Source organism: Colletes latitarsis, chromosome 4 (assembly GCF_051014445.1).
Source record: "Colletes latitarsis isolate SP2378_abdomen chromosome 4, iyColLati1, whole genome shotgun sequence".
Lineage (NCBI taxonomy): Eukaryota > Metazoa > Arthropoda > Insecta > Hymenoptera > Colletidae > Colletes > Colletes latitarsis.
In genome coordinates, this window is record NC_135137.1 from 43,019,287 (window position 1) to 43,035,863 (window position 16,577).

At 43.7% G+C, this 16,577-nt stretch overlaps 1 protein-coding gene across 1 annotated transcript in view; it reads right to left on the reverse strand.

The window, feature by feature from the left end:
• Scgdelta (sarcoglycan delta) overlaps window positions 1-12,303 on the reverse strand; it is a 164,810-nt gene extending 152,507 nt beyond the window's left edge. The window contains exons 1-3 of the mRNA XM_076764051.1: window positions 12,242-12,303; window positions 11,983-12,090; window positions 11,798-11,895 (exon numbers count right to left, since the gene is read on the reverse strand). The gene's annotated coding sequence lies outside the window, so the exon portion shown is untranslated. The remainder of the gene's footprint in view (window positions 1-11,797; window positions 11,896-11,982; window positions 12,091-12,241) is intronic.
• Window positions 12,304-16,577: the final 4,274 nt, after the last annotated feature.

The following is a 16,577-nucleotide window of genomic DNA, read 5'->3' on the forward strand; positions in this document are numbered from 1 at the left end:
TACCAGACATTTTTCATTCAAACAACGTACCGACGCGATGAAATTCAATCGTCGAAATTTGTCCTTCTTGGTGTATCGAACTTGATCGAATTACACTTTAGATAGATAACGTTCTGGATACTTGGGCGACCCATAACGTTTGCGTCTATAAAAGACGCGTTAAATTTGTTAAAAAACTATCGTACGTTCTTGTCGGTATTAGGAGTAAATATTATTAAACGGACGGAACAATGGCACGCGAGCTGGCCTGACGAGTTCTCGGTAACGTGCCAACCCCGAATAAAGCGCGTCGATCTTCTTTCGTCTTGGATCGAGTACCGAGCTATCCGACTGATTTAAGACGGCAGGAAACGTTGCCGCGTTTAAAACGAGGAAGCGCCAGAGAATGAATTCGGCGCCAGCCGTGAGCAAGACAGTGTATATCCCTGAACTACTCGAAATTGATCCTAATCCGTAATCCGGCTTGTTCAGCCTCCTCCGTCTGTTCTCTCCCAAGGTACTTAGCACCCGGGACGACGAATTGAGAGAAACAGAGGAGGAAACACCGGCGCCTGGCGGAGCGGGACGGATGGAAAGCTTGCGTTTCCAACGGGAGCCACTTATATTCGGAAGGCCAGCCGGCGCGCGATGTTCCGTGCATTATGCATGATACGACGGTGCTTAACGCTCGTCCAAATTGTAGCCGGTCGATCTGAAATTTCGCCGTGGTCCGGACGCCACGCGCGCGTGCGACCACCCACGGAAATGTTAATTGGAACGTTGCCTTAATTAACGCGCGATACTTTATCCTACACTGCTATTTACCTTTCTTATCGAGCAACTGTTACCCCTCTATCGTCGTTGCGGCGCGGCGTGGCGCGGCGCGGCGCGAGCTCGAAACACCAACAATCGTCATTTACCATCCAAGGAAAAGATTTGCTTGGATATCAAACACTTCGGATTAACCTTTCTCACCCTTTAGGCGAGAAAATTTGATTCGCAAGATTGAAACATTCGTTGGTATCGACGACCTGTCTGAACTAGTTTTTTAATTTATCGTAAGAGCCAACAGGTAGCGGAGAAACAAAATAAAGTATCACTCGTTCCCGAATCTGCGCTCCAGTATCGTTCGAACGATATATTAGCTTGCCAGATCGAGATGAATGTAATTCATGTAGAATGGATCATTCCGTGCCACCGCGTGCCATTCACGGCCACCGCGAGAGTACAAACTTTAATCTAGATTTGTTGCAGTTCTCTTCTATTTTTTACGATATCGTTGATTGCCTTTACATCGGCGGAAAACCGTATTGGACGTCCGATTAGACGGTGAAACAAGGGACTCTGTCTCGGAGGAATAATTAATCGCGCAATTCACCGCGAAGACGCGTCGAAATTATTCGTCGATTAATCGCGATCGTTAGCGGGCGGTTTACAACGCCAATACGTTCGTGGGAAACTTGGAAAGTCCCCGCAAAATTGCAGCTGGTTTTCGTCGGCAACCAAGGCTGCCAACAGACGAACAGCCTTAATTAATCCAGACTTCCCAATTACTTCTCGCGCAACGTTTAACCGTTTGAATCTATCGTCGAGTTAGATTCCTCGACGAATTATTTGCCAGTACGTCTAGCGTAACTCGCACTCGGAACTGCAAGTTTCGCCCGTTCTCCGACGAGGGGCAACGCTGTGTCGTTAGAATCGACTGCTAGACAGTTCGAGAAACAAATTAATTATTCATGGACGTCCAACGTCCGACAACAAACACACGCTGCCGTCACTTTGAGATGCCCCTGCACGGGCTCAGCCTGTTGTTTAGCATGACTATAGGAGGAGCAGACTGCGTTACCGTGCGTACATAAGGACCGTTGTAATTGTATCTCTAGACGTACGCCCTTTGTACGCCTCTTTCCGACCGACACGCATGTAACAGCTATAATTAATGCGACGTGTACGCGATCGAAATCCTTCCCGTTCGCTCATCCCTTACTACGATGTCTCCTCCCATGAATATGTATTTTCAAATTTACTAAGTAATACCCAACTTGAAATCCTCGCCTTCCTATACGTCTTCCCAACCTTATATCACCACCGTATTTATCTCTTTGGTGTAGTTACCAATAATCATCGCTAACGGTTTTAATTCGGAATCGTGAATCGAATCGAACCGAACCCATTTAAAAATATTCGTTCCTTCGTAGCAGGTCAATAATAGCATTCCTGTGACGGGTGAAGACATGAACGGTGCCGTGCTGTTACCATTGTTAACGATAAAAGAGCTCGGCGCAGAAAGAACACACGCTTTATTGCACGCTGAACGAAACCGGAAAGTAATTTCCTTTTTAATTTCCCCGCCAACTAATCCTTATCGATACGTTGTTTCCGTCTTCTCGGCCGAGTAAACCATTTTCTAAATTCCGCGTCAACGTTTAGCCTTCGCGTCCCCCGTTTCCGTTACTTGACTTTTCATTGTCGACGCGGTATTAGAACCGGTTAATTTTAAACTCACCGCAATGTCGATTTTGCTGTATTAGACCACGATAGAATTTCGATATTCCGTAAACAATGGCTGGCTGATATCAGACCGGGAACTACGAGTTCCCCGAACATTCTATGCGAGGAAGCAGGAAACGGAGGATTGCGCTCAAGTAGAAAGACGGACGAGAGCAGCAGGAGGAAAAGCAGAAGGAGGTGTTAGAGGATCCTTATCCCTCTTATCCGTGCGCTCGCACTGTTTCCATTCCGAATCCACGAGCAGGGATTACTTAACTGGAGAAATTCATCCGAGCGAAAAGAGACTCTGACGTCCTTCTTCGACGTCTGTGCTCGTTCCGCGAACCGATCGGTCCGCGAAATGAAACTTCTCGGCACTCGAAAACGGAAGAATCATTATTTTGCGAAGAAACGAGGAATTCGGGAGGGCTATCGGGCCGTGAAGCAACATTTTCTTCCTCGTCATTATGCTCTTCTATTATTGTTTCCTCGCCTCCTCGAAATAAAATCGACGCAACGCGACGCGACGGTTCGATGCATGCGCTACAGAATGTCCCCTAAAAATTTCCGGACACATTTGTCTCTTCGGTGGGAGACAAGAGATCGGTTCGATTTCCGCGAACAATTCTGACGAATTCTGGTACAGGGGGTCATGCGAGACGGTGCAACGAAAATGTTTCAAGTGGAAAAAGAAACGTAGACGGAGCATGTCAAAGAGTTATTGGTAATTGCGTCGGCCTTTGCGGACCATTGGGTTTGATAGCTTCATACTTTACGAAATCGAATGGAAGACCGCATTCGTGTCTAGCTCCTCTTATATACTACCCCACTAAAATCTTGGCCCGGACAATAGATAATAGAAGGAATACTGTCCCTCGGTCGCTCGAGAGAAGGATCGTCTGCACCGATATTCAGGCGGTGGCCACGCTTCCGCGAATCCTCACTTTCATATCTGCTCTCCATAAACTATCGCGAAATATCGGTCAAACAACCATAGTCCAAGACAGTCTTGTTCGATTTTACGCGTACGATTAATTTCTATGCGTTACAACGTGCAACCGATTTAGTTAACAAGTCGGCCATCTACGTGAAAACGAAAATAAAAACTTGTACGTGTTATAAATCCTTTATTTTGCTATTCGACGTTTCACGTTTCACGTTTCAGAGTATTCGACGTACCATTCTAGAAGACGAAGGATAAACTTTGGTTAATCCGTCCTTTTTTCCGAAATAAAGGCGAGTAGCTAGCAAGATACTAAATAATTAGTGAACGGTGCAGGTTTCGAGACGGGAGTTAAGCAGGTCGGTAGGTTACACAGTAGCTAAGCAGAGGGTTGATGGAAGCAGGGAGCACCGAGCGCGTCGCTATGTAAGAACCGCCTTGCCTCTCCCCACTAAGTAGATGCTTGTCAGCGGAAACTTAATTAAATATCCAAAGTGGATGCCGGAATTACTACAATTAGTATGACGGCTCTCCTAGCCCACCCTTATTACCCGGCTAGTCCCGTCCGTCCCATTCGCGGGTATTACTACTTAATGTCTAATAAATGTCACGCCGCGCCGGCCGAAATGTCGTACGTTATTTCTTTTCTACTTTCCTCCCTCGTCAGCTGTACGAAGGAATTTCGGCGTTTCTCGTTGGCTAGAAGAGAGAGAGAGAGAGAGAGAGAGAGGAACTAAGGGAGGGTGAGTAACGAACTACGAATGCAAAAGTTGGCTCATAGTTGTCGACACCCTTACCATCGAATTTTTAGACTCTCCGAACTCTCTGCCCTCTGGGACGGACGGAAGGGTGCGGGAAATTAGCTGAAACGGTTGGAACTTCCTACGGAAGTTACTGCAGCTGTAGCGTCTTTAAATGGAATTTTAATTAATTATCCGGGTAACTGGAGGTTGTCAAATCGTTTGATTAATCTAGAGATACGTTGGCTTCGTAGCGACGCGACGGACCGGAGGTTAGAAATCGAAGACTAGGATCGAAGAGATTTATCGGCGACACGACGGTTCACGGTGCTCGAGACGATTCCAAGACATTTGATCGTTCGATGGTGTTACAAGCACGAGGGGGTACTTTGCTGAACTGGCACGTAAATACGAGCCCGGAGGACTTTCTTTCTCGGTCGAAGTGGTCCTCCATCATCCGCTTGGAGAAAGAGAAGGGGGGACCATCGAGAAAAGCGAATTTCAAAGAAGGAATGCAGAAGCCGGACGCCTTTTGTCTCGGCCGAGATTTTTCCCTGCGATTTAATTGCGGGGAAAGAATCGTCGCGGGCGAACGATGAAAAGAGATGTCCACCCGTTTATTGCAAATCGAAGAAGAGAATCGTCCTACCGATGAATGGTACTCCAGACACTTGGAACGATCTCGACAAACGGATGAAATTACAGCCGAACTATCTATAATCGAGTGTCTGCCCAGCGACGATAAAACTGGAAATGTGCGCGAAAAAATATTACAACGCCGAAGCAACATTTGTATCGTCTTGCATTTCCATCCGGATAAATTGCACAATCTCACGGTTTTACCAATTTTTTATATCTCTAACGATATTTTATTTTCTACGAATTGAAGGCTAACTCGAACGATCGAAAGAGAGAAAAAGAAAACGGAGATACACCAAGGTACGCGTACTACGCTCTATAACGATATCTATTGGCGCGGGAAAAGAACGGTTTACAACAGAATATTGTCCCGCCTAAGCCGCTCTCCAATATTTCATCAACTTTCTTATTCCTTCTTTTTCGCCGCCTTCAGCAAGTCTACGCCACCTTTTTTTCACCGTGCCCTCTTCCTTCCTTCACATTGTTGTCCGTCCTACAAGGTACTCTGTTTGGTCTTAGAACGACGGCGGCGGTGGCGGCGACGACGAATCGTGAGTATTTTATCAGGAATTCCACATCTAGAGCATCGCGTCTTGCATTCGTAGCAAAAAAGCACCTATTGTTTCCCAAATATTGGATAATTACTCTGCCCTTTAAACTCTACTCGTCTGATAACTGTCAATTTATACGGATTAAACCGGTTCAAGGTATTACGGTACGGAATATTTTTTACCCAAACTTTCGGATCAACGAACAATGAAAAGAGCATCGAACGTGCAGGAACGCAATCGACGACCACCAATAATCAATATCTAAAAGCAACAGCTAAATCAGCGGAAAAGTAAATGTTGCAGAGGTTTGATTCGAGAATTTGATACATCTCGCGGAACAACTCGTCGATTAGTTCCACGCATTCGTAAAATATGTAAACGTTTCGTCGGGAAAAACGGCGAACAAGCTTACCGGTCGCCAGAGTAAACCCGGTTCGTTACTCTCTCTCTATTCTTCCTACTGGTCGGTTTCCAGTCCGCGCAACTTGGTCTGGAACAATAAAAATTTTAGTGCAACTGACCTGGTTATTGTATGGACAGCGACCGCTTTACTTGTGGACGAAACGGCTAAATTACGAAAGTACAACGGGCAAAAATTGCCCCGGTGTAATTTCAGTACTACGGTGCATGTAAATATACATATATCATATCGTAGCTACAATCTAACACTGGCGTTCTAAAAACATTTCGCTAAAGATCCCGCGCGGTATCGTCCGAGTTCCGAGCATGTGATCGCTCGATCCTCGCGCGAACATATAGAGAAGAACGACGCCAGAGGGTGTCGGCTAAAAAAGCCTCGGTTTTGCAGCCCGACGTTAAAGGCAACCGTTAGCAGAAGTAATGAATTTTAACGGTAGATGAGCCCCCATAGCTGTTCGAGCTACGCTCTCGCATACCCGACGTAAGAAATTGCGCTCGCGAAATTATTTCCTTTATAAATCAGCGGTCATACGTTTCGACGTCGTTCCGCTTTTACCGGCATACCTCTCTTACATCCACGACGATGTCTCCATCCGACGAACGTAGTTGGAGAGAAATGGTTAAGGTTTATTAACAATACGTTATCGGTTGAAAAATTCCGGCGTGTTTCGCGAGAAATTGCGCCGGATGCCGCGGCTGCTTGCAACCGCCGGTAATTCGCGACGACGAACAAAAAAAACAAGGAAAAGGATTACATTGGCTCTATTGTCGCTGGAAATCTAGTCAGTTTTTGTCTCGTTAAAGAACCCATTTAGCTCGATCGCGACCGAAGGGGACGAATCTTTATCGAAACGCTTCGAAGGGGCTCGTTGCAAATCTATGGTTCGGATTACCCGTTCGTTAGCGAACCAACAACAAATTTGCAACCGATGTGTCTCGTTCATCGACTCTGGACTCTCGACTCTACCGACTCTAATTGTTGAACGATCGCGTTACGTCCTGATAAACGGCAATCGATTCGATTAGCATGAGTAGTCGTTTGTTAGTTACGCGATAGCGAAGAAAATTTACTCGAATTTTCAGCTTACAGCACGAGTAGTTGAAACGAATAAACGAATAGGTAAGGAAGAGCGAGGATTTTATCGATACGAGAGGCTTATAACACCGTTAGGTTCACTGAAAGGAATAAGAAGCTTGGACAGAATAAACCGCGATTGTTTGACATCTCGGTCGCTGTGGGCGTTCGCCGCAACACGAGCTTCCGGACCGAAGGCATCAGGGGGGTGAATCTTTCACTGGAGAGCGAAGGACACGGAGAGACATGGGCATCCGGTATGAGGCTTGATTTGGTACCAGAATAGCGATGGTGGGGATGTAGTAATTTGTCGGCTTGGGAAGGCGGCTGGCTGCAAGCTGATAACAGGGGGTGGTCCATTCTCCTCTGATTCTGCCACCCCGTTTCTCCTCGTCCTCTGGTTCAAGCCCTTCCTCCCACCGCACCCGTCTGTTCCACTTGCGAGTATGCCAACCCATGGATCCGCGTAAGACGTCCGGTCTCTCGCTATGTCTCGGATGTGTACGGCGAGGGGAGTGGTAAAGACGACAATATCAGAGGCGAGGAACGAGACACCAGGGGATTTTCCATAATCGAGCGGCGTGCTCTTCGCCGTTTACGACTCGCGTCAACTTCCAGCAGAGATCTTACCCAGCTTTTCTTTCGACGTCGTTACGGCCAAAGTAATTTCTACCGGTATCTCGTGTAATAAGCTCGCGACTCGCCGATACGATTCGAAACCTAACTTGGAAAAGATCGCGAGAGAGGGAGACGCGACTGGGGCTGGTGTACCGCGAGGTTGACGAACGAGCAACGAAATCGTAATTCGATGAAACGGTTCAAGGGGGATGCACGCAAGGAACGACGAAGGCTCGGCCGTGTTGCGCAAACGGGTGAAAACAAATCGAACTCGGTGGCGTGGCGCTTGTTCGATTCACCTTCGCGGTAAATTATTTCGATCGAGACAAACGGAGCGTGTAACAAGAGTTACCTTAATTCTGGAGGAATCCACTTCGGTGGGGTTGAAATTCTTGAGCCGGCTGATCAGCGAACAAAGTTACCTTTCTAATCACGTTTCGCCCAAGACCGATTGTTCTGAAATTTATTCCGCCAACCTGTGCGCGCCGCTGCGCCAAAACCGCGTCTCCCAATCGGTTTAACGTTACCGCGAAAAAATTCTAATTACTGGCTGTGCTATGAATAATCGATAGATCGGTGCGCTCGGCCGTTTTATTTTCTCCCCGCCGAGTACAGTCCGAGTATATATATATATATATTATTGTCAGCAAAATCAAACGACAGTTCTCCCGAGAACAAAGCCTCGTACGATCAAATCTTATTCTACATGTTCGATTTATTTCGTCGTCGAAAATCACCTCTCTTTTGCTACCAGATTCGTCCAAGCTTCGCTTTATTCGATTCGAACAGACTCGATTTCCTATTTCGTGTACGCGTTACGCGACAAAACGTCCCGTTCGATTCTCGGTCGCGTCTTTAATTTCAAAATTCTCAACCGCCGAACAAGAGGGTGTTCCGATAAAACGATAGTCGATATAAAATTTCACGAGACGCTCCAAGAGCCAGTTTCAAGAAGCTACGGTCCGGTTAACAACGACGAGGCTACGCGAGTCTAAGAGTTAGTATCTTTAATATGTCTGACGTATGCAGCAGTTAAATTAAAGCTGTCCGGGAGCTCCGAAAGCTCTCACCTTGTTTCAGCCCCGTACGTTAACTCGGCGCTCACGGTAATACCGCATACCAACCTTTCCCCCCCATATTCCTACGAGCCCCTTGTTTTATCCGGATTAACTACTTCGACCGGGCGTTTCAACGTTCCATAAAAATTATAATCAGAGAAAAAGTTGTGACCGTTTACTACAAGGATAGCTCGAAAGAGACTGTCCGGTTTGCGTGCGTTGGCTGATATTTACTGTACTAGCCAACGCAGAGGGGATTACCGTTTATTAATTCCAACAGCTAAAAGATGGTACCACTAAAAGAAAATATATGGCGGTTAACGTCACAGGCGTAGCAAGCGCCATCTAGTTAAGTCCCTAGTTTTAGTTAGTTTAAGTAAGATCTAAGTTGGCGCCAACCCCTTCTTCTTGGCCCAGAGATTTTTTAAGGCCCAGTCTGTTCGACGCCTACGAGAAAGCAAGAAGTAAGAAAACACAATGTGCTTAAATAAAGTCTTGTTAATACAACAGCAGAATTGAGTTTTATATCTGAAGACTCTCCCAGCGCGAACCTATCCACCACAAATAGCGATACCGATCTCAGAAAAGAATGAGAAGAACGTGGGATGGGCCTTGATCCCATCGGACTCGTGTTGTTTTTCGTTTGGCGTTATCCTCATCATCAGGTTCGCGAAACTAACTTGGTCACATCGCTGTTTCCTGTCGGAGCAATGTGCACCGAGAGCACACTGATACCCGATACCGTTCAGACATTAGCTACGCAAATATTCCGGGGTCCCGGCTGACTTTAAGCCGTATGCGAACATTCGCGGACAAGACGAGGATGCATGCTCCCCTCTGCGCCCAAGTCACGACCAAGTATTAGCTTTATTAGTCACGTTCTCGCAAAACATCGACCACCGGTAATGTTCCAAAGTTACGTACATACACGTCGAGCTACATACCCTCCGAGAAAACGATTACCGCGCGGAAAATTAATCAACGTTACGTCGATGCGCGTCTCTACGACGCGACTGTTACACGATAGTTAATAATACCCCGCGGACATCGATAAGTTTCTAGTATATTAGTTTCACCGTTTCGGGTACTCTACAATGGATGCAGTTGTTAATTGAGCGATCGAGAACAATAGAGGTGTGCATGCATGTTGATATCGGCCCAGTTGGGAGGGATGGAAAGATTCAATTCACGAATCACGTATGGGTGTTCGTTTTAAGAATAATCGTCCGAGTGTATCGTTTGCATTGGAAGATATTGGAGGGACGATAGCTGAGCCAGTGCGATATATCGGAAGCGCGTCGAAAACGATCGGCGGACGTGCGCGCGGTTGTTGAATTTCGCGCACGCTAATGGCCTGCTTGCGGTGAGGATCGCGGCCGGTGTGAACACGGCATTAGAACCGCGCGCCTCGTATCGGGTCCCGTACCGAAGGCACACGGACGCACTGATACACCGGCACGACGCATTCTCTTGACTGCCAGCCACCTCCTGCGGATACAGAGAGCTTTTTAGCGAACTGTCAAACTCCGCCGAACCACGAATTACTCATTCCAGCACGTATCCCGGTAGAGTCCCGCACTGCGCACCGCTGTGGATCAAAGACCCATCCGGACGGCGATATACCGCGAACGAGAATTTCGAAATATCGATCTTAGTCAGCGACACGTTCGAGAATTGCCGAACCACGCGAATGAACGAGTGAATGGAGAAGATTGATTGACCAATAGATGAGGCCGTAGTTAGAATACCGATCTCGAGCCAATTAGCAACCCGCTGGTCGGAATGTGTTTTGTCAACTAGATTAAGGATTATACTGGGATACTCATTCGTTTGTTTCAGACGAGTTTCTTGATATAGCAGCAATTTTATGTTTTTACTTGTTTTGCAGTTACTACAAGCAGGACGGACATAGAAACCACGATTTTTCTCTGTCTTTATTCTTTTAATTGCAAAACAAGGAAGAACATAGAATCACTGCGCGACATCGCAACGAGAAAATGTCGCTCGTCTATTTCCAGCCTAATTTCTATGTTTCCATAAGGTGAAAGGTCTACTCGTATACCTCATCTGTGCCGAGAGTTACTTATTTCAGAGTGTTCGTTGGTTATTTATGCTTCCTTTGGCGAGGAATTCGAATACCTATTTAAGAGAGAAGCTATCGAAAAGTTAGAAATGAGCTACGAAAATAATTTTTTTAGAACGAGTTGAAATTTTTTTTTTCCGTCGAAAAATTTCACACCTTCTCGAATTTTTTCCTAGAAAGTGGGTAGGATTTCGGGGGTATGTGTATTCACCAAAAATGATTGTAATTCACCCCCGCAACCGAAAATAATTTTTCCAGAACGATTTGAAATTTTTGAATTTAATTGTTAATAACTTTTTAACGAAGGCTCCATCAACAAATTGGTATTCTTAATTTTCGTCTTATTTTGGCCTCTAGAACCTCCCATTAAAATTTTTCCCACGGGTGGCCGAACACCCTGTATGTATAGTATATGCACGTTCGGAGCTCGATAATATTTATTAGGACACGGCAAAACGCTCGTTTATCTTATAATCTATATACATATATGTATACACCTGTACACTTTGCCTACTGGTTCTCTTTTTTCTTCTTCTTACTAGAGTTCGTCAATAGAAATACGATTTTAGTTTGCCACGTAAAAGTTCAATGCCACGAAGGCGAAATATTCTCAATCAATGAGATTTCAATCATAAAATATTATATACGAAAATAATTACGTACAAGTAATTGTTAAATTTATAAATATATCACCAAGTTTCATAGTTAGAGTTGTAAGCATGATTATGTTTACTTTATCGAACGTTGGAATATCCCGTAATTTTTATAAATATTCCGAAATTTGCAACAATTAAAGTTCATTGGTTATTTATGCTTGAATAGCATATTCCAACTATGTAGTTTCTACGTTTTCTTAAACTTGCATCGAAAATGTATGCAAATTACAATTACAACAATTCATAAAGAAAGAAATATAAACAATCAATTAAATAAATAACACTTGGAAATATTCAATCGCGATCAGAATACAGTTAAATATAAACTATTCCAATTTATCGTTGATATCTACCGACGCCATTTCTATATGCTTCGATACATATCGAAGTGGATAAAAAGTTTGTCAACGATTTGCATATTTTATCTTAACAATGACCGTTTAGAAAATTATAATCATGCTTGCAAGGAATAATTTAATAAAGAAATAAAAATGTATAAATATACATATATACGTTAATTTTTGTTATAATAGTTTCAACGTTACCAATATTCCCTCCAAAACTTGTCGAGTTGTCTGCCATCTGTTATGGTGTCGTTTACGCGCCAATAAAACTTTCCACGGCGTCGAATTTCAATCAAGGACTGCAACAGAAATAAAATACAAATTGAATCATAATTAAACAATAATTGATAATAACGAGGAAATATCAAAAGGTTAGAAATACGTACTTTGATGGTCGCGAAACGCCGACACGTCTTGACATATCTGAACACGTCTTATTATTTCTTGTACATATTTCGAAAAGGAATTTCTTGATTTCGAATTCCAATAAGAGACTGTAACAGAAACGAAATAAAGATCCATTAAAGTTCATAAACGATTATTATAGTTGAGTAATGATTAAATCGAAACCGTATTGCAAGAGATCGTAATTAAAACGCGAGTAGTAATAATGACGAAATATGAATATAGGTTAGAATTACGCACCTCGATCGCGAAACGCCGATACGTCTTGTCACGTCTAACTAGGTTAATGTTCAGAATACGAATGATGGCCCTTCGGCTGTGCTCGGTAACGCTCGCAAATTAGGTGGCGCGACGGAGGAAGGCCCTTGAATTTGTTAACATTATTCACTTCGATGATTAGATGCAAATTATTTAGAACTTTAATTAATCAAAGAATCGCAAATAATTCATACTTCTCAACTCATATGCTGTAACACACCACTAGTCTGTTTGCCTATCACACTAATTCAGTGAGTTTCTCAACTGACCGCCATCCATGAGAAGAGAGCGCTAAAATCGCCCCTCAATTTTTAGGTTGATATGACAGTAAATTTGGACCACGAAAGTTCATAAGGTGTAAGCACAGACGAGGTATACGAGTAGACCTTTCACCTTATGGTCTGAAAGTGGCCTAATCTGACTGCCATATCGACCTGAAACGAGTGATACGAAAATGATAATGGGGCTCCAGAGCCCCAGAAAAATGGACCGGAAAAATACATTGGGTGAAAGGTCTACTCGTATACCTTGTCTGTGCTGAAAGCAAGTCCAGTAGTGACGCCCCTCGGTCACCCTCGCAGTATCGAAAAGGTAGAGAACGGATATAATGAATATCAACGTAGCTATTGCAAAACAATTCGATCGAAAAATATTGTCAATAAATTTCTTATACGTTTACTTAAAAAATCCTGCTTTGCCCACTAAAAGATTAAATCATAGATGAGGTATACAAGTAAACCCGCAACATTACCAACAGAATATGGAAGAAGATCATAGCGCTTATTATGATAGGAAACATAGACGAGGTCTGTGGTAAGAATCACAGCCGGAGGTGATTTTAGCGTTCTCTTCTCACGAATGGCGGTCAGTTGAGAAACTATTCACTCTTCTTCTACTCGTATACCTTGTCTGCGCTGAAAGCAACTACAGTAGCGACACCCCTCGGTCACCCTCGCAATATTGGAAAGGTAGAGAACGGATATCTGTGAATAGTTTCTCAACTGACCGAATTTTCAGTTACCTGTTACCAACAGATTTGGAAATGAATACAAGAGGAAGTGAGACAGAAAATGAAATTTCAGAAATTTTATTATTTTTTAACGAAATGAAAGCTGTACGGTTCATAATTGGGCATTAATCGATTAATTTCATTGGAGTAATCAATCGATTAAGATTATTTAAAAATTTCAAGATTATTAAAATAGCTAAGGATGTATCTCAATGATACGTATACCGCAACTCACATGTATTTACGCATGGACACCTGCGAGAATTCAAGAAAGAAGGCGAATGTGAGTCTTTCTTTCTTGCTTTCGAAACAGCTGAAATCCGAGGTAAAGACTAGACCTATCGTTAGTGGGATGAACGCTATCGCTGTACCACGAGTGTCTTATAACATAAGATACTCTCCTCCAAAGTGAAACAAAATGTTAAAAAGACCATGCATCAAATTGTAAGGGGAACCTCGTAAGAAGGCTTTAATCTTCGTAATGGTTTTAATGGGTCGCTAACTTGTGGTCATTGGTGGTCAACAGTGAGGTTGACATCAAGGTCAGCGATCCAGTGAAGATCCAGAAATGGTCAAGAGGTGGGACCAATTGAAATAGTATTGTTCTCTAGACCAAGCGGTTCTTAACTCTTCACGTTGACACTGTCTCCCCACTCTTCGACTTCCCCACTCGAAGACTACCGCTGGACAAATTCTTCAGTACCCCTGGAGCATCCAGGGGAATCGGGTCTCGCGGGCCGAAGTCAGGCCATTCGTGCACCGCTGACCACTGGGGGGACCAGGAGTGACCAGGACTGACCAGGGCTGACCAGGACTGACCAGGACTGACCAGAACTGACCAGAACTGACCACTACTGACCAGTGCTGACCAGTGGAGATCCGATGACTGACCACTACTGACCAGTGCCGGACCGTGATGACCACTGGTAAGAACTATTTAAAATTGCTCTCCCCACTTCTATTTTGTCGTTTGATACCAATTCAACGTTATGGAACTGTCCAACGCTTTTGCTAAATTACGAATCGTTTCTTATGTTACAGCTGGACCTCTGGTGCTGGTTCCTTGGTAATGGTAACTAATGCTCAACAAGTAGTAAGTTCACTTTACTTGTTTATGTTATTATCACAGAATTGACCAGTTTATTTTATTTGTTTGCTCATAATTCGGTGTTGTTTTACTGTCCGGTTTTATCTGGTTATTATGTGTTCCTCCTCTATTTCTACTTCTGCCTTATTTTTTGAATTGGCATAATTGTGTTGGATCATGTACCATTTTTGTTTGTATATTATTTTATGAATTTCGATGTCACTAATTAGAATAAGATTTTTATTCTTGTTATATTTCGCTAAGATATTTTGTTTAATTCTTGGGTATTTTCATTCTTTGATTTCATCGTTGGATTTTCAATTCTGCGTTGGATTTTCAATCTTTGTTTCTGTTCGTCTTTGAAATTTGTATGGTTCTTCGGACAATTTTTTGTAGACATTTGCTATTTTACTTCGACATTATACTCTCGTTACGCAAGTATAGGTAGAATACTTTGTTCGTAACATGTGTAAATTTTGTACATTTCCTTAGGTAGGTCTAGCATCGAGAATCTTATAGATTCTCACTTTTAGGTACATCAGCACGACTAATTATAGTGTTTATTAAATTTCCTTTCGTATGTCACTAATATGGGTATCAATTTTAGTTTCAGATTATTCGCAGGGACATCGAGGGAGTACGCCACATCCGCCGAGGGACATTTAATTCCAAGTCGGTTAGATTTAAGCTTCGTCGCGAATCTTAAAATTAACGTCCAAGATTTCTTTATTGTACATATTTTCGCGTTTTACCAAGCAATTATTGAATAAGTAGCTTCTCGTTTTCTCGTTCCCTCGTTCGTAGCTTCGGTCACCGCTGTTTCATCGATTGAAACATGTGATCGGCCGTGTATCTGGTCCTACAGATCTAATCGCCTTCCCTTGGTAAGCTTGATCGAGGGAAAACGGCACTTCGCTGGAAGGTGTGGAGTTTCCGTATTCTGCGGAAACGCACACCTTCCAGCGGAAGTCGACTCTGTCTCAGGTACTCTCTCTTTGTCAGACAGCCTAAGTCGGGTCCTTCGGGCTCCCGGCGGGTTGCGTTGGAGAAATGGAGACCTCGATTCGGGGTTGCAGTTCTCTGTTTTCTTGTTGAGATCGAGTTAGCAAGGGCAGTAGGTTCGATCCTCGGATCCGCTGCGCGGTTCAGCATCGCGTCGCGTCGCGTATCCCACGACTTAGCTTCATCCCTCTTTTTAACCATATAATTGCTTGGTACAACATCCAAGGAACTTTGTTTCCTTCTATCGTCCGAATTTTAGATTCAACTTGACTAGACTTGAACTTCGACGTTAATTTTAAGTCTCTAGTGTATCTGCGTATGCCAAGTAATTATTTAACAAGTAGCTTCTCTCGACTCGTTCTCTCGTTTCTTGCTTCGGTCACCACTGTTTCGTCAAACGAAACATGTGATCGGCCGTCCAGTTTGTCCGAAAGATCTAGTCGCCTGCCAATGATAGATCGATTTCTAGAAATAGAAATCAATCTACCAAGGGTAGTGTCGATTCGATCCTCGGATCTGCTGCACGGTTCAGCATCGCGTCGCGTCGCGCCTCCAACAATTTAGCTTCATCCCTTTTTAAACAAAATAATTACTTGGCATGACTAATCTAGTTTCTAAGGATGTAAAAGGGAGATCGATGGAACTTGGATTCCATCTATCTCCCTTCGGGTCTCCATTCGCAGCAACCTCCTCGTGGTGAGACCTGGGTAATATTATTTACGTTTAATTAATAATCGTATCACTCTTAGCTGGGTAATGCAATTATTAATTAAAAACTAAATAATATTAGCAAATTGGCTGCGATCCGCCTTGCATAGGTCATCATGAACATAGAGCTTCTTCGCTAGGTTAGTTTTGATTCTCATTGATTCATCAAAGATTCTAGAGTATTGTCAAAGACGAGGTATACGAATAGATCTTTCAACCAATGTATTTTTTCGGCTCATTTTTATGGGCTCTCGAAACTCCATTACCATTTTCGCGTCATTCGCAACGTTACCAACAGATTCAGAAATGAATTTTAATCCCTTCCATAGTCAACTCACATGTATTTACGCAAACACTACAGCTGTTTGCCTATCAATACTAATTCAGTGAATAGTTTGTCAACTGACCAGCATCCATGAGAAGAGGGCGCTAAAATCACCCCTGAATTTTCAGGTCGGTATGGCAGTCAGATTGGGCCACTTTCAGTCCATAAGGTGTAAGGTCTACTCGTA